Source organism: Heloderma suspectum, chromosome 5, assembly GCF_057233095.1.
Source record: "Heloderma suspectum isolate Gila_16-S chromosome 5, 16-S_ref, whole genome shotgun sequence".
NCBI lineage: Eukaryota > Metazoa > Chordata > Lepidosauria > Squamata > Helodermatidae > Heloderma > Heloderma suspectum.
In genome coordinates this window covers 146,768,098-146,793,548 of record NC_139462.1, presented here as the reverse complement: position 1 = coordinate 146,793,548, position 25,451 = coordinate 146,768,098, and the positions used below count along the sequence as shown (strand labels likewise).

Here is a 25,451-nt window from a genome sequence, read left to right as displayed (position 1 = left end):
ACAGTTTTGGAGTTCACATTGAACATTGCCCTTTCAACAAGGTAGAACTTTTTCCTGTGAAATCTAAGGCAGCCTGTGTGCAAATGTGGTGTCTTTGAAGGTGTTTCATTCGGAAAAGCTTCTCAGCCTTGGCACTATGAAGTTCCAAGGAAAGCCCTAAAGGGCACTCTCAGAGAAGTTCTGCAGCCTTGCTTATAGGAGGGCTTTAAGAATTGGATTTTTGTGAATTTCAGTACTAATTAACCTGAACCTGGACTAACATATGGATGGGAGCTTAGTTATCCACCCAAATTCACACTTCCCAGAGGTTCTCAAAAGTGTATCCAACTGTTTAAAAATGCATATTTTGAGAGAAAATGCAAGTAATTAAAAGAAAAAAATAGCTGTGCTGGTCCATGAGTAAAAATTCCAAAACCCAGGGGAGCAGGGAGGCATCTGAAATCTACAGTTAGGCATTACCTCTATTAGATCAATCCAAATACCACAAAAGTTTGTGCAAGCTTTCCTGTTGTCTAAACATCAGGCTAGGGGAAGAAACAGGAGGAAAAATATAGGCCAGATCATGTGGCCACGAGGTCTGCAGTACAGACTCAGTTTCAAAATAATGATTGCAGACTGAATGAGTCCCTACTAGGTGTTGCAACACCTCATGGCCCCATGATACATCCTAATGTTATAATAAATATATTGCCTAACTCTGGATTTTGGATTTTAAAATGTGAATTTAAATGCAGATTTTCATGTTGGGGGGGTATGTTTGTTTGTTTGTAAAAATCACAATTAATTAATTGTGCAAATGGCATGGAACAGATTTGTGAAACCACATGCAAGAGCAATACGAGCTAGAAATAAACTGATCTGTCCATCTCTACTAGGGATGTACAGATAGTAACCAAAGAAAAAAAAAGAAAAAAAGAAACAGCTGCACCAACTGAATTCCCAATGCATTTTGACACTTGGTCTTTATCAAGGGAAAAACTCTTGAAGATTCTTTTGGAGGATTCCCTCTCCCTTGCTTCTTTCAAAGAAGATGGCTAGTGTAAAATCCACTCCGTCTGTTTTTCACAGATTGTCAGACACCTTTTGTTCTGTCGTCTGTTCACAGACGGATTCGAATTTTGTCTGTTTTGCTGAAAAATACACAAATAATTCCGTAAGAGGGTTTACAACAATTTACACAATTTACCTTAGTACATAACATTTCACGTATTGTCCCCCATTCCATTCAACTTTTCCCTGCATGTATTTACCAGTCTCAGGAGAAACCCTCGTATTTTCCTATGAATAAATATGCATAAATTTTGGGAACTTTTTTAAAAAGAAAAGATCCAAAAGTCCATGAACTCCACGTGGCCTGAGGAGGTTGCTCCACAGTGGATTCCACAGGTCAGATTCTTAGAAATCCAAGCTCATTCCAGTCCATCTCGAATTTCTCCAGCATCCCTAATACTTAGCTGAAGGAGCCAAGCAATCAGCAGAGGCTGATGAATTTCTCTGAGTATGTCCCTGTAGGAACACTGGCAGGATCAATAACCCTTTGAAAGTTTTTGAGAGGAGACCAAAAATCTTCCAAAAAAGGGGGGGGGGGAAGGGAATGCAAAAATAAAACTCTTGGAATGGTTTGCTAAGCCCTAAGCCCACTGGAAAACCAAAAGATATGGTGTAAATGTAAATATTCATTGAATCCATAAATACACTTCCAGGGTTGAACAGTCTAAGCTGGTTATCTGCAACCATAATTACTTTTAAGGGCATTTGAAGAGATACGCCCAATTAGGGTCTCTCAGACCTTGCTACTGTCAAAGTGCATTTGGTAAAAATTGACCTGATTTCTCAAATTTCTTCATATTTGAGATGGAAAGATCTTCGGGTTAAAAGAAAAAAAATCTAATGTGGCAGGTTTGTCCATGCATGCCCAGGGCTTTCAGTGCTTAGCTCATCAAAGTCTGGGTTTGAATCCTTGTGCACTCAGCCATGATGGTGATGAATCAGAGTTGCCACCTCTTTTTTCTGACAGGCTCTTCATCTTTAATAGTTCTACGGCAGGCAGGTACCTCATGGCCTTCTCCATGTTGAGAGCAGCTTCACCTATTGAATTTGGGTAGTGCAGATGAGCGAGAATTTTGTTTCAGTTTGTTTTAAGAAGAATTGACCAGAATTAGCAATTTTTGTTATATTCAAGATGGAAAGAAGTTGAGATGAAAAAAAATGAACATATGGCAAAGGGAACTGACAGGTTCATCCATCCCTAGAGGGCAACATGTATGCATAGCCCTTGGCCATGCTGATTTGGTGGGAGTGGGCAGGGTGGAGAGAGAGAGAGAGAGAGAGAGAGAGATTTAAATGAGAACCAGGATTTTCCTACAGGTCTCGGAGGTCCCCACCAGCTGTTGGTAGCCACCAGCTCCCCCACTTCTGATTTGTTGGAAACCTGAGCACAACTGCTACTACTATTACTAATTGGGGAGAGGGGAATGATAGCTATTAAAAAACTTTTTTCATGACCAGGATGAATAAATACAAAGGTCTTATTTCAGCTTTTCAAGTATGTATTCAAACTGGATTTTGTTCAAGCTCAGGTCTGGGGTTAAGGGTTCTTCTAGATAAGTTGTAGAAAAACAAACAAAATATCTGTTTGTTTTTCATTTCCTGATTTAAAAGATCTCATATTCTCAATAGCAAATGAAAATCCCAAATATAGGAAATCGTTTGTCAACCCTTATTGTTCATGTACAAAAAAGGGACAGAGGGAGTCAATATCTTGCAGTGCAAAATACTGTGCATGCCTTTACAGAATGGGGAATGATGCATAGTAGCTAGGGATGTCAGCAGAATCTGGTTGGCGGGTGGAATTTGAAGAGCTTTTATCAGCTCGGGCCCCCGGGACTTCAGTTTGTCTTCCACCACTAACTGGCCCGACTCAGTCTTCAGCAAGTCAGGCCAGCTAGTGGGTTCTTGATGTTTTTGAATTTGCACAAATTACAGGTGCAATTTGAGTGAATTATACAAATTTGGGCCATAATTTGCACAAATCTCTATTTTTGTAAATGACCGCTGAGACCAAAAAACCCTTAAAAAGTCCCTGGAATTTGGGGGAAAACAACCGCAGCTTGGCTCACAAATGCAAGCTGAGTTGGGTGTGCCACAGAAGTTCAGTGAGCCCCCAAATGTCCCAGCAACAAACATCCCTAACAGTCGCCTAAGACTGTCTGTGAGACAGAAGCCAATCACCACTTTGAATAATCAATGATGATGAGCAATACCCTGTCAATATTCCTCACAGTAGCAAGCAAGTTTAAAAGTGCATGGTGTGGAGGAAGTGGACAGGTGACAGGAGTGCTTCTGAGCACAGGGAGTGGGAGAGCCGTTCAGATTCTGAACAGGAACCGCCAGACATGGGGGAGGTATGTTCCCAGGCTAGTCCAGATATGGATAGGCAGGCTCCTCAGGTTTCAAAGGTACAGCGGAAGGAAGGTCCCTTGTCACCACCCCCCACCCCCTGTGAGAGACAGCGAACAGGGAGGGGCAGTGTTTGGCGAGTCTGAATTAATAGATGCAAGGTGCAGAAGCAGAGCCAAGAGGGAGATGGCCAGGGTGGAACTTAGAGGGTCTTCCTGATTGGCACTGTGTGAACAGCGGCACTTAGAAGCCTCACAAGAGAGAGAGAGAGAGAGAGACCTCCCCACACCCCTTAAGTTAGGCTAGTAAGCCTGCCTTTTCTTTCAAATGGTGGGCAACTTTCGCAGTTATCTTTTGAACCCCATGAAGGCATTTCCTTGCAGACTGAGAGTCACTGAGAATTTGCATCTATATGACCCTTTGTGATAATGGAATTAAAAGCTGTAGATTGAAGCCTTTTGTCTGTGTTTGATTCGGCGTTTGAAGATCAGTGAGGGCAAAGAGAAACCTGACAATAGGGAGACATTTTGCTCCCTCTCTCACACTACTAGAACCCAGTGGGGTGATCCCATGAAGTTGATTTGTTGGAGATTCAGGACTGATAAAAGGCAGTAATTCTTCATACAGCATATAGTTAAACTATGAAATTCACTACCACAAGATGTTGTGATGGCCACCAATTTGGATGGCTGTAAAAGGGGTTAGATAGATTCCTGGAGAAGGCTATCAATGGCTACTAGTCCTGATGACTATGTGCTACCTCCAGTATCAGAGGTGGTATGCCTATGTACACCAGTTGCTGGGGAATGGGGGGCGGGGGGAAGGGTGCTGTTGCACTCATGTCCTACTTGTGGTTTCCTGTGGGCAGCTGGTTGGCCACTGTGTGAACAAAATGCTGGACTAGATGGACCCTTGGTCTAATCTAGCATGGGCCCTCTTATGTTCTTATGTGTTGCTTGTGTGGAATGATTAACATGCTGTTAGAGGAATTACATGGGTGGAAGCTTTTACACAGACCTCAGCTTGAGTGGGAGCAACTATAGAGCTGGAGGTGAGCATGCTCACTGGGGTGTATGTATGGGGGTGTCATACTACCTTTGGAATGTAGCTGCCCACAAAACTACATGCTTCGTGGCCAGCTCCGATGTTGTTCTGTAAACATATGAGTGTTTATATTATGTGGGTAAGCCAGATCACGTGAGTCCTTTTCACAGTAGTGATGTCAAGGGCAGTATCCATATGGCCCAACCTACCCAGTGGTGTGGTGTAGCCTGGGCTTGGAGGGATGCAGCACTGGCACTTTTTGATTAGCAGGGACCCTGATGTCATCTGTTTCCCCCCACCCCAGTGCAATGACCTAGTTCCCTCTGAGCTTAGCATCAATCCTCACAGGAGCTGGGGGAAATGGATTTTCCCACCAACAATATGTCATTCCCAGTTGTAATTCAAAATAGTTTGGGCTGGCTTGTGGAAAAGACAATTAAGACCCATTAGCTTTTCAAAAGACCTGCCTCTGGTGGAGATGAAAACTGCTAGAACTGGTTTGTTGATATGGATCAACACTGCTGCCTCCATTTTTGGTCTCTCCTTGGGGGCTTGGCTATAGGGACCATCATGATAATTGCCTGCTCTTCAGAATTTACCATTACACCACTGAACCTACACATAATGCCAAAATCAATGTGCTATTAGTTAGGCATAGAAGCAGCCACAGGAAAAAGGATTTGCAGCCACCGCCATGCTTTAGGCCCTTTATTCCCCTAAAGCCAGTGTGATTTTTAGTCACCCAAGCCATACATAGTTTCTTTTTGTTTTCTAGGAAGTCTGAATTGAGGTTTGCTTGTTTCTTTCCACTCAGTTGTTTCAAATACCTAAGTTTCTGCTGGGATTTTTTTTTTTAAGCCAGAACAGTTTCCACCTGAGCAGGCTCAGAAATGTCATTGATGTTAAGATGTCTCTGCCTGAATCAGAAAGTTTTTTTAAAAAAAATCCATTCAAGTTTACTGTCATTTTTTTCAGTGCGTTCCATTTCCTTTCCTTATCTCTCATCCATGGAACCATTAAAAATACGTATGGAAATTGGTGTTAAATAGTCTTACAAAAAACTAATATACACTTCATTAAGGTTCAGTTCAAACTCTCTCAATAGTCATGGCACACTGACTCTTCTGGGAAACTTGTAGCCTAATGGCAGTGGGGATAATGAAGAGCACTCCTCCATGGCCAGTGCCTGTCATACATAAATATTACCAGATTAAGAGTGCCGCATTACAAAACAGAGCCTTTGTTCCTGATCCTTGGCTTTGTGGTCATCTAGCATTCTGCTTTTTTTCTGAGAGAGCCCTCTATGTGCTGTTGACTTAAATAAGGAGTTCTCAATGCGTGCCATTTTCTCTCTCTTCCTCTCTCTGGAAGCGGGTGGAAATATTTCCCAAAGCAAAAGTCTACCGCGGTGTCAATAACGAAGCGCCAATCTGTTCAATAAAAACAACCCACCAGAAAAAGAGAGCAAACTGACTGAAAGTAAATGTTATTATGTTGAATGTATAGCCTTTCCTATCCCACAGGTTCAGCAGGGCAGATACAATTTATTTATTTAGGGTGCAATCCTATGCATGTTCGTTCGGGCAGAAAGAAGGCCTTCAACTCTTAGGACAGTATCCAATAGTGACATTCTGCAAACTGAAGTAGCACTAGCAGAGCTCTGCTGAATCTTTCCATTGTGCAAGTGGTTGCCCATTACTCTTGTGCAACCAGGTGTGCAAGCAGTTACACAACCAGCTGAACAAACAGTTGTGCAAGCAGTTGCACAATGGGGGCCGGTAGTTGCATAACCCAAGCAGAATGAGGCACAGGTTGCACAATGCATTCCATAAGCACAATGCAAACCTTCTTGCGCAGCCACACTTGCATAAATGGAACCTTAGTTGGGTTCTTCTCTTGTGCATAGTTCAGAATCTCGTTTCTGCTAGCACAACATCATTTGCACTGATGGAATGACACAGCTGAGTACTGCCCTTAGCATCCCCCAGCCAGCCATGCTGGGAGTTGTAGGACTTTTCTCTGTCTAAACATGCACATGATTGCACCTTTAATCTACTTGATAAATGCCTCATAAAATAGATTCCTTTAGGTGTTGTTCAGTGCAATTTCAATCATAATACTAACATAACAACAAGAAATATTGAGTCAGAAGTGTGCATAGTTGAGCTGAAGTGAATATTTGCAGATATCTGAAATTTGCCACCCAAAGTTTGGATATGAAATTTGAACTGTAAACTTGGAATTTGCAATTTGAATGAGAAATTTCATTTCAAAATATAATGCATTAGACTTTTTGCTATCTTTTGATACTTTGATTTTTCATGAACTGTCAAATACTAAATATAATTACATGGCAACTATAAGATGCAGCCACATGTTAAATACTATCGTACATCAGCTATGAAACATGGCAGCATTCCCCTACCCAGTGTACTCCAGATGTGTTGGTTGGACTACAATTCCCAGCTGGTAGGGGGATACTAGTAGCTGTAGTCCAACACATCCAGGGGCACCAGATTGGGGAAAGCTGCAATATGAAATATTTCATATCTCATAAATATTGTCAGTTCTCAGTTCTCAGCTATAAAATTTTGATATCAAATGTCCCTGTCAAATATGGAAATTAAATTGAATAGAATGTCAGACACAGATATCTGATAGTCAGAGAGTATCTGAAGAATATTCTTCATGTGACTCTTTCATCTGGAGCTTGCCAGAAGTTGCAGCTAGAGCTAGGACCTTCTACATGCAAATCATTGTACACTCTGCTACTGAGCTCTGGCTCATCTCCTATACTTTACACCAATGTTCACTGAGAGGAATTTTGAAGAGAATTGGGGAGAAGGGGCAAATTTGTTTCATGGACTTGGTTTCCAATCTTTATAATCCAATTTATAGAGAAAATAGACAGTAAGTATTTTGAGGGAAAGGTCTCTATATAGATCTCTATACCATGTCTGTATACTGAGTGGAATACAGAGATGTTATATACACAGGGAAGGGCAGTGGCTCAATGGTAGAGCACATACTTTGTGCACAGAAGGTCCCAAGTTCAATCCCCAGTATCTCCAGGTAGGGCTGGAAGGCCTGTCTGAAACCCTGGGGAGCTGTTGCCAGTCAGTGTCGACAGTACTGGGCTAGATGGACCAAGGGACTAACTCAGTCTAAGGAAGTTTCCTATGTCCCTATGAGTGTAACCCATCTTGAGCAATACATACAAAGGTCAGCTAGGCTTTTACAAGCCACACCAGCATTTTACCATGTCAATCTTCACTTTATCAGCACAGCCCCTCACAATTTGTGACAAACTAACAGTACATGGTAGCATGGGTTGTGCATATGGATGGGTGAGAATTTTATTTCAGTTCAGTTTTTGATAAGAATTTCTCCAAATTAGTGAAGTTCTCCATATTCAGGACGAAAAAATCTTGAGATCACACACACACACACAAAATATATCAAATAAGGGAGAAACCCAAACTGACATATTTGTCCATCTAGGCCTAGGGCTTTGAGTGCTTGAGTCTTTAAAGGTGTGAACCCCCATGTGGTCAAGCATGTTTGTGCTGGATTAGGGTCATCGCCTCTTTCTTTCTGACAGGCTCCTCCTCTTTAACAGCTCTACAGCAGGCAAGTACAACATGGTCCTCTCCATGCTGGGAGCAGCTGTACCTATTGAATCTGGCTGGTGCAGACGGATGAGAATTTTGTTTCAGTTCTGGTTTATTAGAATTTGCCAAAATTCACAAAGTTCTCCCCATTCAGGAGAGAAAGAACTTGAGATTTTAAAAATCCAAATGCAGGTGAAAGTGAAATTTACCCATCCCTAGTTGTGTGTGCCCTAAATGTGGGCTGGGCTATAGCCAGCCTAGGGTGACCTGGAGACATATGAGTGACCTTAGCACTTGCAATTACGAGAATGCTAGGGACATAGGTGCTTGAATGAAAAACAAGACATCCTAAGAGAAAGCTGGTGACTTCACCTTGAGGAACTGGGAACTTGAACTGCTGTACATAAACTCACATGCTAGAATGTGTTGTTGGCAAGTGCTGCATGCTATAACTTTTTATATATAATTTGATTCCACATATTTTATGACTTAAATAAAGAAGCAGGAGAAAGGTCTGAAGTCAGAATGGTATAAGAAGCTAATAGCCACCTTGAGGGCCCTATGTGGCTGCTCAGAGTGCCCTTAGGGTGGAAAATTAGGGCAAAAATGGGGAAGTGAAATACAAAGAAGTTTTAACAATATCCCAAGGGTAATTTGGCTCATCAAGAATGAACTCATTTGGACTTTACAGTATATATTTTTAGGAGTTTCTGGACACACATGCCATGATTTTTACTCTTCAAAACCTATTCCCAAGAAAGCAGCATAAATGTCACATCTAAAATATTACAAGCTTTTCCCCAGCAGGGACTTCAGAAACGAGCCTCCGTGTTTGGAGTGTGGTGTCCTGCTGTCTACACAGCATACACAGAACAACTTCTTTTTTGGGGAAATAACCTTTTCAAAACTGTAGTGCCCCACTCCTTGTAAACATCCCTGGCAGACCTTTTATGTGGTGAATTATGTGTTTGTCCATCTGCATTAAATTCTTGGGAACGGATTGATTCCAGCAGTGATCATCTGAGGTTGAATTTCAGAATTGACACACACACACCCAATACTTATATCTGTTTTGTGGGGGGAAATTACTCAGAGCTTAATCTGAGACAAGGATTGAGTCGGGGATCCTGTTTTCTGCTTTAGAGCTCAGCTCCAGAAGATGTGAAGTAGGATACAAATCCTTTGTTGGGATATTAAGGTATTTTCTGCTGAAGCAGTACAATCTCATAACCTCAGTCTCTGCTTGTACATAGCCTAGAAGCTTTTACTCCAGTTCTTCAGAGATATATCAGGATGTACATTCATAGCTCTAAATGCATAAGAATCTGTTTTGCTGCTTAGATTCAGCTGGGATTCTGTGCCAGAGGCCCAAAGAATCTTGATTGATTGTTTCTTTGGTATAACATGAGCCTGAACAGCTTGGGACCCTGAATACAACTCACAGGGAGCTCAGTAAACCTTCACTCTTTGCTGCCTGCCTGCAACTAGGAACATAAGCATCTGGCAAGCCATGAGAGATGGCTTGTTGGTGGTGTTCAACTTGCCGGGTCACAAATTATGCAAGCCTGATACAGCTCTGCCGATGTACATGGCAATTTATAAAATAACTTAAGCAAGAAAAGTGAGCACTGTCTACATTTTTGACATTGGGAGAGATACCAAAGACAGGGGAGAGGAAGTTCCCATATGCTGAACCTTCTCTGTAATGAACTAGCCGAGGGACGGGTGAGAATTTTGTTTCAGTTCGGCTTTGATAGCAATTTACCAAAATTCACAAAGTTCTCCATATTCAAGACAAAAAGAACTTGAGATTTTAAAAAACCGGAGTGTCAGAGAAATGGCAACTGACAGATTCATCCATCCAGGCCTATGGCTTTGAGTGTTTTGCTCTTCAGAATCTGGGTTTGAATCCCTGTGTATTCAACCGTGTTAGTGCTTAATTAGGGTTGCCAACTCTTTATTTCTAACAGGTTCCTCATCTTTAACAGCTTATATGACAGACAGGAACACCATGGTCCTTTCCATGCTGGAAATAGCTGAACCTCTTGAATTTGGGTTTGGCAGATGGGTGAGAATTTTGCTTCAGTTTGTTTTTGATAAGAATTTATCAAAATCCGTGAAGTTCTTCATATCTGGGAGAGAAAGAACTTGAGAATTTAAAAGAAAGAACTTGAATTTAAAAATTCGAATGCGGAAGAAAGTAAAATTGACAGATTCGCCCATGCCTAGCAAGGACTCATTTTTATGCACATGCTGGCTACAAGAGTGCCTCTGAGCTTGTGCAGAGTACATGTCTCTAGCCACCTAAACCAGAAAATTCAGGTTCTTGGTTGCCTAGAACTTTAGAATGATGGTGCTAGCATGTAGGAATTTCCAGTGGCTATGTTTTTTCCCCTGACCCTGCTTACCACTTCATCAGCATAGCTAGCCAAGACAGAGTTGTAGGGCAAGAGATCTTAAGCCCAAGGCCCATTCTTTTTAGAAGTTAAATCCTAGAAATGCTGTATTAGTTATCTGTTGAATTAGTTCCACATTTCCTCTCCCCTCTTGTTGTGGTTCCACTGCAACCTTACCCTCCTCAGGGTGGAGGTGATCAGTCATTTAATTTGGAAGGGACTTTCTGTCCCCGATAGACCCCATGCCTGTGAAAGAAGTCTTTCATATTTCTGATAATTAATATTTGGGCAAAGGGGAATTGTATATCAGAATCTACTGTCATGACTGTATCTGTGCACTGGCATTTGCAGTTGTGATGTGCAGTGCAGAGCCAGGAGGGAATTCTTGATTTCTATGCCTGTGAGTAAATCATACCCAGTGCTTTCATTGTCTTTGTCTTTTGTTGTACTTATGATGCTCCTTCCTCCCCCCCTCCCCCCGCCCCAAAGATTCAGCAATAATCTTAAGGGATTTTAAATATGGAGAAGGGAAAAAAGACAATGTGCATTCAGTTCTTTGAACTATGAAAAATGGTATGCCTCTGCACAGATTGAGTAACTGTGTATGTCGGTAGGGTGGGCACTATATATCTTAGTTTAAGTATCCATTACCCTTGGACTGCTTTCTTTCCCCTCACACACATGCATTTAATTCCCTTTACTTTACTTTTTCCTGGAATTAAGAGTTTGAACAAAGTGAGCCTCTTCCCCATGAGGCCTCTAGAGAACCATGTTGTTTTTGCAATTATGTGCATGAAACAAAAGAGCTACAGAGCAAAAATGAGTCCATTAACCTCAATAGAAAGTGTCTGGATATTTAGACACAAGAGCTTTTATAATGCTTTTTATGCTTGCACTAATCCATTACTTTTTCTAACCAGTGCCCTGGGGGGGCAAAATGGAGAAACAGTTCTGCAAATAGCTCCATCCAGTCCTATTTATCATTGTTCTCCCATTTGATTTTCAGTTTCCAAAAGTCGTGGTTTCATGGGAGCAAAAATATTTTTTCCCCAAAAACTAAATTGTGACAATATTGATCTGTGTGTGTGTGTGTGTGTGTGTGTGTATCATATTGACTGCCAATATTTCCCTTATCTCTTTCTGCTTTGGCAGTATTTTCCTCCTTTCATTGCTGCATCTTCTTCCTCACATAGTCACTGGAGCAATCCCCGCCAATTGGGGATTGTATAATGAACAGATGACAAAGCAACATACTCTGTCAGGATTCCCTTTTTCCCCTGCTGTAATCTTCAGAACTCAAATCAAAATACAGACAAGAGGCTTCAGTTTTCAGCTTTTACTCCACTACTTCAATGGGTCATACAGATGCATTGCAAATGGTCAGTGACTCACAGTCTACAAAAAAAACGCCTTCAGGGAGTTCAGAGGAAAGCTATGAAAGTTGCCCACCATTTGAAGAAAAGGCGGACTGCTATCCTAACTTAAGGGGTGGGGGGGATCTCCCTCTCTCTTGTGAGGACTCTAAGTGCAGCAGTTCCTGCCGGGCCAGTTGGGCAGACCATCTAAGCTCCCCCCCGCCATCTCTCTCTTGGCTCTGTGTCTGCGCCTGGCGTCTAAGACTTCAGGCTCTCCAAGCCCCACCTCTCCCTGTTCGCTATCACTCACAGGGGTGTGTGAAGAGAGGCCCTCTCCATCCAGCTGGGCCTTTGAAGCCTGAGGAGTCTGTGTCTCTATCTCTGGACAAGCCTGGGAAATTTCCTCCCCCACCTCCTGCAATTCCTTCTTCAGAATCTGAGCCACTGAGCCACTCCCTGTGCTCAGAGGCAACCCTGACATACTCAGGGCTATGTGACAACATCATTGAGGACAAACAACACCAGTAGAGAGCACCATATACATGCTGCTTCTCTGCAAAAAAATCCTAAGATTCCTGTGTCATTCAAGTACATTTCAGTGCATGCATACAGATGCATGTTTACATACACGTGTGCTCAAGGGCAAAGGATGCACAGGTCATGAACTTTAAGTGCATCAGGTGATAGCAGCTCACACATTACCTCCAGGATAATTTTGCTCCTAGCTGTCCTGTGCAGCCCTCCTGAATGATAAAATAAGGGTGGGCAATTTTACAGTGTCCAGGGGCCACTTTACCCCCTTGCCCCCCTGCAGGCTGCACTCCTGTAGCCATGGCAACAGTGGCAAAACAAAACAAAAACAAACCACCAAATTTCAGTAGCAAACCCCTACAGAGGCTTGCAAGGGACAAATTTAGCTCTTTTTTTCCAAGCTAAATTTATCACTTTTGAACCTCTGTAGTGGCTTGCCACTGAAATTTAGCAGCAAACCATTTGGGGTGGGGGGTTGACAAATGTGTTGGTGAGATGGGGGAATTGGGGACTGCACCAGAGGCTGGAGGCATATGTTGCTCACCTCTGCAATGAAGCATCTTAGACAAGGTGCTACAGTGATTCCAACAAAATATATGTGTGAAGGCAATCCTGCCTGAGCTTCTCAGTAATGAGATGTATAACAATTTCATTTCAGTTCTCAAATCATTCAAAAATGCCCCATTTGTAACCCTGAGCATGAATGGAAGGGCCTGTTCTCTGAAAACGTTTGCAAATTCCTGAATTCGCATTTCACTAAATGCACACTTTAAAAATGCGCACCTTAAAAATGTGCACCTTAAAAATGTGCACACAACTTAAAGTGTGCATTTTAAAAAAATGCACAACCGTAAATATGCACAACTATTGAAAAATGTACACTTTTCCTGTTTGAACAAACTGGGAAAAAAAAGTTGCAAATGAGAACGGGAGTAAGTTGAACCCAGTTTTGAAGTAAGGTTTGGAGAATTCTGGTGAGCTCGAGCATTCCTGGTTCTCCCATCCCTACAATAAGCTGATCTTCAAAGCATTCTGCAGATTATCTAAACAGGTAGAGGGCATGATCCAGCCTTGTGCTGCCACAGCTGCCTATACACAAAGAAGTGTTTCTCAACAGAGTCCCTGTCCCTCCAGGCCAGACAATTACCAGGGAAAGTAGCCTCAGAGTTCACACCATTTACACCAGGTAAGAGCGAGCATTTCATTGGGATACAGGAGCCTTGCACGGGCCTCCTGTTCCTGGTGATGGCCTGATGTGCACCAAGGAGAGGGACAAGCTAAAGGCATTAAGTTGTATGTTAATCCCTCAGTGTATGGGCTGCAAATCATAACCATACATTTTTATTTTTGTGCTAAGAACATCTATTCACTCATTATTTTAAAAAAGAACATCTGTTTATTTAATGTTTTTTGTCACCTTGCAGATATTCCTGCAACCAATCCTTTGAAACAGAGCCAGCCTTTCTTTCTTTTTCAATGTATTTGTTTAGATCTTCTCTCATTCCCACATGACATTTCGACCATAATATGGACAATCCCCATCAGAGTTAAGAGTTCCACAACAGAAAAGTAAAAAGTGATGCTGAAAGGATGACATTTAAGATCTCAGAGGATTGAACATCTTTTCTTTTCTGGCATAGCACCATCGAGACATCGTGAACCAAGTTGCAACTATGTTGCACAATGTTTCAGGCTTCCTCTTCACCAAGTAATGAAGTACAGGTGAGCCTTCCAGGCTTGTTTCCCTTGGATGAGACAACACTGTTCTTGTAACAATATCTTACAACCAAGTTCTTGTAACAATACGTTTAGTTTACAAATATGAAGACTTGCAGCATATTCGTAACAAAGCATTAAAGGCTCCAAAGGTTGAGCAGGCTGTAGGGAGCACAGCTTAGAGTTAGTTTCACGGCCACATCGGTTCCCATCAACCAGCTCTTAGTGCAGGGAAAACCAATCAGTTTCTCTTTCTCTCAAAAGGTTTCAAAGTGTGAATTCACACTTTACATTTTAAACACAGATGCCTAAATTCGTGACTCAGAATGGCAAAATACACATACAGTGCTCTTAAACTATGGAGCCAGGGCAGAACACGTTGCAATATGTTTATATCATCAACTTGTCTTGGTGATTGCATAATGTGTGAACTGCCCCACAGACACGGGTTTGGATCCAGGTTTAGGTGCATGCAGCTGGGCTGATGTAAGCAGATTTCCCCACTGTTTCTTCCTCACAACTGCCCCTCTATACCCCTGAAAATATTACACAGATGGTCAGGGAGCCTTGCTGAATGGGGTGAGCTGTGGTGTGTGTATGTGGCAGGGGGGAAGACCCCCCCACACACACACAGTGGGCAAAAGCACTTTCTGTGAGTAGAGCCTGGGGCACCTGTGAGTAGAGCCTGGGGCACGTGCAACACCTGGGGATGTTGGAGGAATCTGTCAGTACAGCCCTCCAGACTTCACCTTCCTTTCCCGCTACCTGGCCCGATGTGATCTGTACTGGGTGGGGCCAACTCACAGATTTCCTGGTGGTGTTTTGTGTGTGTGTGTGTGTGTGTAAAGTGGTTTGTGCAAATTACAGCTGCAATTTGTGCCAATTAGAGCTGCAATTTGTGCAAATTACAGAAATTGGGGCCATAATTTGTGCAAATTATGCAAATTGGGGCCATAATTTGTGCAAATTATGCAAATTGTGCCTGTAATTTGCATAGTTTGTGCAAATTGTGTTTGCAATTTAAGCAAATTGCTTTTATGCCCAACCCCCCCTTGCAAATGCAAATCAAGTCAGGGGCTCCACAGGAATCCATTGGACCCCAAAAGGGCCAGATTTCCCAGCGACAGACATATCTACATCCACAGCAGAAAGCAAATCCTGGATCCAGCTCATGGTGCTTCAAGGGAAAGTTCATTTCATATTGTGCCACAACAAGATTCCACCCTTGATCCGTTTAGAGCTCACCGGGTTCTGCTGTAGTTCTGCCAATGCAGTGGAGATGACAGTTTCTGTGCAATAAAGATATGGCAAGGCTATGTTTTGGGGATATAATCCAGACCAAATTAAGACAGAATCAGCCAAAGCTGATTATCCTGTTAATTTCAACAGCAGTGATTTAGGCACATGCTTAACTTTCCCACTGATATTAGTGGAATTAAGGTGAGCTTATCTTTGACTGGATCATGGCCTTACTATTTTAAATTATTGTCCAGCCTCCCCAAGACATTATAGTAAGGTGAGGAAGCTATTGAGCATGCCATAAATAACCTGTATGGGAAAGGGAAATATTTTAGAAAGCTTCAAAATGATATCTTCCAGTCCTGCCCCACCCCTCAAAATAGGGGAAGATTAAAGTTATTTTGATCAGCAATTTGTTGCCCCATTTCTTCTTCCTAACAAGGGGTCATTTTGTATGCCCTACCTAATTGTTGCTTAAGAAGCAGTTCTTAAGCAACAATTAGTTTGTGTGTGTGTGTTTTTTTAAATGAAACCTGAGTGGTGCCCCAATTAAATTTGTAATCGCGATCTCCTGCAGCTACCCTATAAACAATGTATAGGTAGCTGTTTGTGACTGGGACTGAAAGCCAATTAAATCCTAGTGTGCTTAACATCCCCACTCACTTCTAGCCCCTGGCACTGTGCACAGTAAATCCCATTATGTGTAAGTAGTAATCTAGGGCTGCTACAGAAACATTGAATAAAATTTCTCCAATAAATCACAGTGTCACTTTTAGTGCATTTTCCCTTTAAAAAATGGGCATTATCTAGGTTCATAGTCAGTAGATTAAAGCTCCTCTGCAAGCTGGAATTGGACTATATAGCAAAAAACTGAATATTTAAAATCCCATATTTCTATTATCATCTGTAAAGTATTGAGCTTACCTGGCAACAGCTGCATGTTTGGGAAAGAAATCGCCATTGAATGTGTCCCCTCAAAAGGGCTGCTAACAGCAAATAGGTTTATTGCCATTGTTAGAGGGTGTACTGTCAATTATGATGAAGCATGAAATGTTCCTCAGATTACCATGTCAATAGGAAGGTTTTGCTTGAGATGGAAAATGACTTGTTAATGTCTTATTTAATAAGAATGACTTGTTTTCTGTGATGCTACTCTGGGAATGTTTGGGATTTCTGTTGCCAACTCTGCTAAAAGTAGTTATTCTGCTCTTTGATTATGGCTACAACAAGATCTGTGCCAGAAATTCTGAAGTCCCCAGGCCTGTGTTAGGCTCCTACATGCAAAAGCAGGAGTGGAGAGAGCATATGCAGGGAAGACTTGACAGGTGGGGGAGTGGTGCTCAGCTTTTCCCCAGCTTCCCACATTTCCATTGCAACCTTTTCCCCTTTTTGATTCAGATATTCATTTCCAGAGCCAGACTGGCATGGAAGTGGACAAAGCAGAGGAAGGGTTTGGAGAGGAAACAAAGCAGGTAGCAAAGTGATATAGCAGCGGTCTCCAACCTTTTTGGCACCAGGGACCGGTCTCATGGAAGAACAATTTTTCCACTGACTGGGAGGGGGTAATGGGGCCGGGCCACAGTAGGGGTGTGGGAACCCCCCTTACCTTGGGTCCTCAGGGGGGAGGTGATCCGTCCCTCCCCCCACCCAGAATCCTCGCCAGCCCTGGCCGGCTTTGATCCATGGCAAGTCCGTGGAGCTGCTGGCCGGCTCCAGCCACTGGCGGACTTCTGGCCGCTGGGACGCAAATGGTGTTTGCATCCCTGTTCTCTTCAGTAATAGGCTACATAAAGATTTACATAGCCTATTACTTGAAGAACAGGGATGCAAATGGCGTCCGCTATGCGGAAGCTATTTGCGTCCCAGCAGCCGGAAGTCCACCAGTGGCCGGAGCCAGCCGGCAGCTCCGCGGACTCGCGCTGCAGAGCTGAGCCAGCCAGGGCCAGCAGGGATTCCAAGGGGAGATGGATCGCCTCCCCCCATGGACCCAAGGTAAGGGGGGTCCCACACCCCTACTGTGGCCCGGTTCCTAACAGGCCATGGACCGGTACCGGTCTGCGGCCCAGGGGTTGGGAACTCCTGTGATATAGCACTCTTCTTCTTCTCCCCTTCTCTCATGCAATGCCCCCTGCCCCCCCACTTCACATTTCAGAAGCAAACACAGATTTGGGACTCTTGTGTTTGCAAACAAATACCTAGTTCCACTCTCTGTAGCTACCATGTTGCCTGACCCAAAGAAATCAAGTCTGTCGCAGACTAGACAGAGGCAAAGCAAACTATTTCTGTTCCATGTTACTTTTGCATGTGTTTACCCTAAAGTCTATTCAGTCCTGTTTCCACATAAAATCCAAGAATTGTTAAAAGAAGAAGAAGAAGAAGCCTGCACAAAAATTAGCACTTCAGTATTTATTGATTTGTTTGCAATATTTCTATACCACCTTTCCACAAGAGTTACTAAGGTAGTGTACAGCAAATCAGACAACACAACAGAAATAGCATCGAAACTTTTTTAAAAATCCATGAAACTGTATTAAAGCATTAAAAGAGCAATCTTATGGTCCTGGAAGAGCATCCCAGAGACACAGGGTAGTTTAGAGTCCCCCTTCTGAGGCCATAGACCCCCCTATGACCTCAGGAGAGGGACTCTTGACATCCAATCCCTCCCCCCACCCCCTTGCAGCTGCCATGGGAAGAGCCATGGTGCCTGCTGTCGAAGTCACAAAAAGCGAACCTCAGGTGGCTTTGTGGAAGGCAAAAAGGGGACAGGATGGTGAGGTGAGAGAGGAGAGACTGGGAACTGAATTATCTTGTGGCCTTTCTGTCACTCACCCCCCCACACACACACATGCTGCCAGTAAATGAGCTGGACAGGCTCCAAGGCCAATCTACTGGGTGTTTTCATTGACTTTTGAGTTTTGCCTAACATGGATATTTTTTGCAAGCAATTTCCCCAATAAAATGCACTTTTGTGAATGTTATTTGCACTAAAATATGTATTTCTGTGTGCACTTTCCCCTAACATACATATTCTATTTATTGGAGAGCTTTACTACAAAATTCAGAGAAGTGCAAATTTCGAAGGTTAACAGATTCATTTTGCATATTGGTTCATAAGCAAGAACTTAGCTAAGTTCCCATTAAAATGTGAACCAAACAATTTTCTTCCCCATCCCTAGGAAAGGCTGCAGTTAAAGGCACAGTAGGAAGGCCAGGAAAGGCTAACCGCTGAAAACGCTGCCTACCGCATTCAGTCACTGTCATTCTCATCATTGTCATGGGTGTACATGGTGCTTTACAGAGTGACATCTAAAAGACAGGCTCCTGCCCCAATATGCTGATATTGAACCCCTCATGCTAGATGAAAGGAAGGAAAGATCAGGTCCCTTCACTCCCCTTCCAGCTGTCTCATCCCAGAGGAACAAGACTCCATGTGCTGTCCCTTTGCCTCAGATGAGGGGGTTAAGTTCCACCCTCTCTGCCACCTCCTCCCCACACATATGCTAGCCAAGTCACAGGGGTTATTCTCCCCAGCCATCCCCCTTTCCCCATTCATTAATGCATGGCAAGCCATGCATGCTTCCTGAGACCCATAAACGTGCATGCTCCATGAGACTCATGGACCTGGCTCAGAGAGCCACAGCAGCCTTATTGCTTGGGCAACTGGGCCACAGTGTATTCATAGAATCATGGAATAGTAGGGTTGGAAGGGGCCTATAAGACCATCGAGTCCAACCCCCTGCTCAATGCAGGAATCCAAGTCAGAGCATCCCTGACAGATGCCTGTCCAGACTCATCTTGAATGCATCCAGCGTGGGAGAGCCCACCACCTCCCTAGGGAATTGGTTTCATTGTCATATTGCTCTAACAGTCAGGACGTTTCTCCTGATGTTCAGCCAGAATCTGGCTTCCTGTAACTTGAGCCCATTATTCTGTGTCCTGCACTCTGGGGTGATTGAGAAGAGATCCTGGCCTTCCTCTCGGTGACAACCTTTCAAGGACTTAAGGAGCACCCCAGTCTTCTCTTCTCAAGGTGCCCGGATGTTGGCTGAGTTGCCCCAGCTCCAACTGCAACATCTGCAGCTGTTTTGCTACAATGTGGCCTCATGGGGGCCAACAGACTCAAGGCCTGAGTTGGTGGATCAGGGGGCAGCATCAGTCTCCCCTGCTCATCTGGAGTTTGAAGCTCTTGTACAAATGGCATCCTTGGTATGTCTTATTAGGGATGTATGAAATGACTTACCTGTTTCGTTTCGTACATCCATGGGGGGGGGAGGTGCTCTGTCCCTCCCCCCGAAATCCTCGCCAGCCAGCTCCACTCCGCAGCGACTCCACAGAGCCGCTGGCCGGGGCAGCCCACAGCGACATCCGGCCGCTGCTGGGCTGCGCAGGGACACAAATAGTGGCTGCTGTAGCTGCCGCCATTTGCATCCTTTTTTTGCCGTGATAGGCTACGTAAATATTTATGTAGCCTATCACGGCAAAAAAAAAGGGGGAGAATGCAAATAGCGGCGGCTCTGGCGGCCGCCATTTGCGTTCCCTTTTTTAGCCGTGATAGGCTACGTAAGTATTTACGTAGCCTATCACGGTTAAAATGGTGAAGCGAATGGCAGCAGGTGAGTGCTCCATTTCTCGCGCCTTTCGCAGGGGGTGCGGGGGGCTTCGTTCCACCATGGATTTCGGGGGGCTGAATGCACTGGCATCCGTGGCAGAATTCTCTGCCATCCCTAATTATCATTCACTATAAGCAACATATGAGTCTCATGAGCATGGGATTGTTTTCAGAAGTCCTTCTCTGGGATTTGGGGTGGTGTTCAGGTCATCTCTGGATTCTGCAGTCACCAAACAATGAAGATGCATGTGTGAACCAGCCGTGTGAACTCTTATAGATCATGCTGCACTGCTGCAGCTACCTGCCTGATCCGTCACTCCTACCGCCGCCCCCTCCCATGCCCCAGCAGGGGGAGATAATGCAAGCCGCCTGCCTATTTGGACTTGAGCTCTCAAACTGAGACTCCAATTTAGAAGGAGATGAATGGATCCTTTCGTTAGTTCCAGTACCTTCATGAATAATTCTAACAGCTTCCTAAAACCGAAGCAAACATTAATATTACAAATGCCTGAGCTCCATAGTGCAGCTGCCGGTTTGTTTATATCCATTTTTTTCCCACTGATTGAGACTGACAGAATGGCAGTCTATTCATTGTTTTATTTTCTCCTGCTTCGCAGCATTCAGTCTTGCTTGTGTGTGCCTTTAAACTGCAGTTGTTGACCAGGGAATTGAACAACACCTGGACAAGAACTGGAAACTGAACTGGGTCTTTATTTTTCGCCAAGCAAGAAGAGAGGTTCATAGACAGCCAGGAACACAGGGTGCAGGAGGTCTGAGTCCCAGCAGGACAGGACCAGGGCTTGGAGGAAGGTGGTGGGCAGATCTACCATTGGGATGCTTGCATGGTTTTTGCAAATTCCTACATGAAATGAACGGACCTTCACCCAGGGCTGGCGTCAAGGGTACCTGCTACTGACAAGAACCCCCTGGAGTTGCTCCTCCTCGTCACCATTGCAACCTGCTTGTTCACCTGCATTTCACTGTGGCCCAGACAATAATGTTGGTATGAAGGAGAAGCAGGAGATGCCACTACCTGCTTGCTCATTGGCTGTCTGTCTGCCTGACAAGCAAGCAGGTGATAGCAATGTAGAGGAGAAGGATCAGCAGCAGCTGGCAACAGTGCCAGTGAGAAGCTAGAGGGTATCTTGCCCAAGGACCCTCCAAAACCTACTGTCTGCACCTCTCAGACTAACACACTTACAGAAATGTATTCCTCCACTGCATTTCACCCCTCTCCAAAAGTTGTGACACAGTTCTCAATGTATCAAAACAAGCATCTAAATATATATTTTGAGAGAAAATGAAACTTTAAATACGTACCAAAATACAATTTAATATGCCTGAGAGGAATAATTTGCCGATTAACGTGGAAACAGAAGGGAATGTAATTATGGATGAGAGTGACAAAGACTGGAAATTGTCAGCTTTGCGCACTCCTAGTCTAGCAGATGACCTAGGCAGGACTGGGAAGGTAGCCAACCTGGTTGGGGAATAGGCAATAAAACTGGGAGGTGCGGGGCTTGAAAAGTACCAGGAGAGCCTAACAGACAAGGCCAGAAACTTACTGTTTCCAGGGAAAGACCCAACATTTTTCTTGTTTTATGGAAGTGGAGGTGAACCTGTGGCCACAGGTTCCACCCCACCCTGATTATCGAGCTATGTAATATGTTATAATATGAGGACAAAGGGGCAGCAAAGCACAGATCAGAAGGCCCTCACTGATTACTCCTGACACAGTGGAATGGAAAAGGAACAGAACAACAAAAGTAAAAGTTAAATTACTAGTCCACAATAAGGATTCACTTTTAAACAACCTGATGTGGGGATACAGTGTGTGTCATGCACTGGAGAAGGGTCTGGCCTCAGCTTTTTCCTGGCCTGCTATTGTTTATTTACAGGGTCTTATTCCCACATGTGGGCACATTCATGCCCACTCACCTGCAGCCTGAGTGGTGCTAGTTAGTCTAGGAAAGGTTTGCTACTAATTATATTAACTGGTCCTTCGTTGTACTAAAGCATGATGCCGAAGTATGGCAAAAGGAAGAGAATACTGGGAACTGTCATATAGAGCTATATTGTCAAGAGAAAGAAACCCAGAACCAGATTATGCAAAACCAAGTACAAAATATTGGAATTGCAGTCATTCAGTGATTTAATTTCCTCAACTACAAGTAGTAGTTACTGTTACCTTAATACATGTTATGACTAACTGGCAGGCTAACATTAAATCAAATGGGGTTTTTAAATTTATATTTTATTTTTAGTACATACTTGTCAACCACTAGGTTGTTGTTGGATGTGTAAAAGGCTGATAAAATCGATAGCTTTTAATTGGAAGGAATCTTTTCAGAAGCTTTGAAATGTTGAGGGGTGTATATAAGAAAAGGGGAAGGGGAGACTGGGGGATTTAATGGAGACAAAAAATGTGTATATGATTTTTTTTTAAGGATTCCATGATATTTTGCAGCTAGTCTAAAGGAAAAGGTTTGACTCTATTGAAGAAAGGTTTCCTTAAATTTTATTCAAACACACACACACACACTTTAATAATATATATGAGCCTGAAAGACCTGTTTTGAGACTTGTTTAATGAATGTCTGCAGTGCATTTAGGATTCATGAAACAGAAGGCACTAAATAAGTTCAAAGTTTCATTATTATTTTATCATCTTATGCCACTAAGGAAAAGGTGATGTATTTACATGAGTGGCTTTTACAGATGCAGTGATAATGGAAGTGTATGAGAAAATGAATGTGAAGTAATATCCCTGCACATTAATATATCATGTGCCAGAAGTTAATTTTGAAGGGATTCTAGAAAGATTTGTATTAATAAAGAGCATATTGATGGGGAAAATGGGCTCTGCAAATATACATAGTGCACTGATCTTTGCTGTGTTAATTGGCAATAAGGCTCAGTTAATCAAAGCCATCTGTGGTACCAGTCATTTCAGTGGGGCTTGTAACAACAGAACTTACTGGAAGGTGGACTGCAAGGGAACACGTGCTTTTTAAAAGAAAAAGAAAAGAAAAGAAGGATTAGGTATTCATCATGGAGTATTTTTTAAATATGTACAGAAACAGAGAGCCAGTGTGGTGTAGTGGCAAGAGTGTTGGACTAGGAGCTGGGAGATCCGGGTTCTAGTCCCCACTCGGCCATGGAAGCTCCATGGGTGACTTTGGGCCAGTCACAGACTCTCAGCCCAACCCACCTCACAGGGTTGTTGTTGTGAGGATAAAATGGAGAGGAGGAGGATAATGTAAGTCGCCTTGGGTTCCTTGCAAGAGGAAAAAAGGCAGGGTATAAATGCAATAAATAAATAAATAAACAGTTCCTGTCTGCAAAACATTCATTATATGGGGAGAAGATGGCACAGGACTCAATGCCATGTTTACAGTGCTACAAAATTTGCAAGATTAAAGTTGCTACTTCCTGACTCTGAGAAGTTCCTTGTTTGCTTACGAGCATTCCATACAGAGCTTTAATCACAACACAGATGTGCTGCAAGCCCCATGACAGCAATGTGCTAATCCTCACTAAATCTCACAGCACATCTGGGGAATCTTAGGGTCCATTAGGAATGGCAAAAGCCATTGTCCAAAAGAAGCCAAGCAAAACCTGGAAACATTTCTCCAGAATTGGGCTGAACCCACCTTCCATTTTGGGAATCTGCTAAGCACTGAGCAGAGCTGCACCCTGATGCTTTTGTCAACAGGTGCCAGTGTCTAGAACAGGAGCGCACAACCCTTTCAACCCTGAGGACCACATGGTGTGTCTCCTGGGGTAGCAGGGGCTGCACATAGCACCCATGCACACACCACTTGCATGCATCACTCACTCACCCTAGCAGCGACACATCCTGGTCTTGCAACAACAATATTTGTTCCATGTGCCAGTATCCAAGTGTTGAAGCCCCCTCTCCTCCCCAACCATCCCAACATGATAGCCAAAACAGAGGAAAAGACGCTTTAGAAATGGGCTCTATGGTTCTGATCCTTCCATAGAAACTTTGTTCCTAGACTATCCTCAGAGCATCATAGGCAGCTGGCAGGAACCTTCAAGCCCTGTTTCCGAGGATGCTCCAAGATCACTCTAGGAATGAGGCTTCTATGGCAGGAACCTTAGAGCCTATTCCTAGAGAGTTTTTCCTCCCCACCCTCACCTTCCCCCTGCTTTTCTTGGTGGTGGTAGGTGCTAGGGATCTGGGTGGCAGCAGACAAGGCTTGGGGAGGGGGGCACCAGAAGCCCTCAGGCTGCACTTTTTGCACTTGGGATCAAAAGGCTCTGTGCAGGCCTTACAATGTAAATCAGCCCCTTGTCACCTCACCCAGCTATCTCATGGAATGAAGACTGAAGCCTGTGGCGCTCTTTAGCTGGTGAATGCAAAAAAATGGACACTTCCAGGGTCACTGCTTTCTGCCTCTGCAGGTGAATGCTAAATTACTAAAACTGCACAGCATGGAATTCTCCCATGCTGGCAATGTCCTTTTTAAGTGCTCAGGGATGGGAAGACTCTTAGCATAGTAGCCAGCTCCCTTTGTCTTATCCTAGCGTTCCAGCATCCTGGATGCTAAATGAAGAACTAAAGGTATCCTTGGGAGATCAGACTCAGGTCATGGAAAACTGGATCCAAAAACCATTCCCTACCCTGACTGCCGTAACAGCAACATGAACAGTCCTCTAGTTTGGGACTTGACAGTCCTGAATCTATTTTTAGTGATACCTTAACACTTTTCCCAGCTTGCAAGAATCCTTCTTATGTGTCTTCCTCTTTCATTTTAGGCATGTTTGGGGTGATTTATTTGCACAATTTAGCCTTATTTGCAGATTCCCAGATAGATGGTTCTGCCTGGCATGAAGCATTTCAAATATACTGTTTTGTGTGCATCAGGTGGCTGTCAGGATTTGGCAGCTGCAAACACTTCTCCATAGTGTTACAACTTGAATTTCAAACATATTAAGTCACTCACGGTTTGTGGATCATGAGACAATCACAAGGAAATGCTGGATTACTGCCAACATGCTGCAGAAGAATATCAGAATTGCACTGCATATAGAAACAATTCACTGCGTAAAGCAAACTTGAAAGAATACCACAAAGACAATGGTCTTTCCAGTGACCTCTTTTTAAGTTGCCACAATAATGCAAATTGCATGCGCAGCTCCCACATGAAGGTACTGGTTCATACAAACAGCACCTCCCTTTTAGGGATGTGTATACACTTTGGATGATGCCCAAACACTGAATTGAACTTGAAGTGAGTTGCTTCAGAGGTATTCAGGTCTCTCTCCAATAAAGCAAGACGGGTTTTGTCTGGAGCTGCTTGAAGGGAAGTGGGCTCCTCCGAAAGCATTGGATCCACTTTGGAAGGGTGTTTTAGCATGGTTTCTTTGGGGCTAATAGAACCTTCCCTAAGCACACCATAATAGGAAAATGCTGTGGGCCGGGGGGGGGGGGTAGGGAGAGAGGAGGTGTGTGTTTTCGTGACTGACAGCAGCACCTTTCCTTTGGGGAATACTTTAACAGAGCTCTCCAATCACTGTGCATTTG

The 25,451-nt window shown here is 43.6% G+C and overlaps 1 protein-coding gene across 1 annotated transcript in view; it reads left to right on the top strand.

Moving 5' to 3' along the window:
* CNTNAP2 (contactin associated protein 2) overlaps positions 1-25,451 on the top strand; it is a 2,014,778-nt gene that overhangs the window by 1,246,263 nt on the left and 743,064 nt on the right. The gene's annotated exons all lie outside the window — the stretch shown is intronic.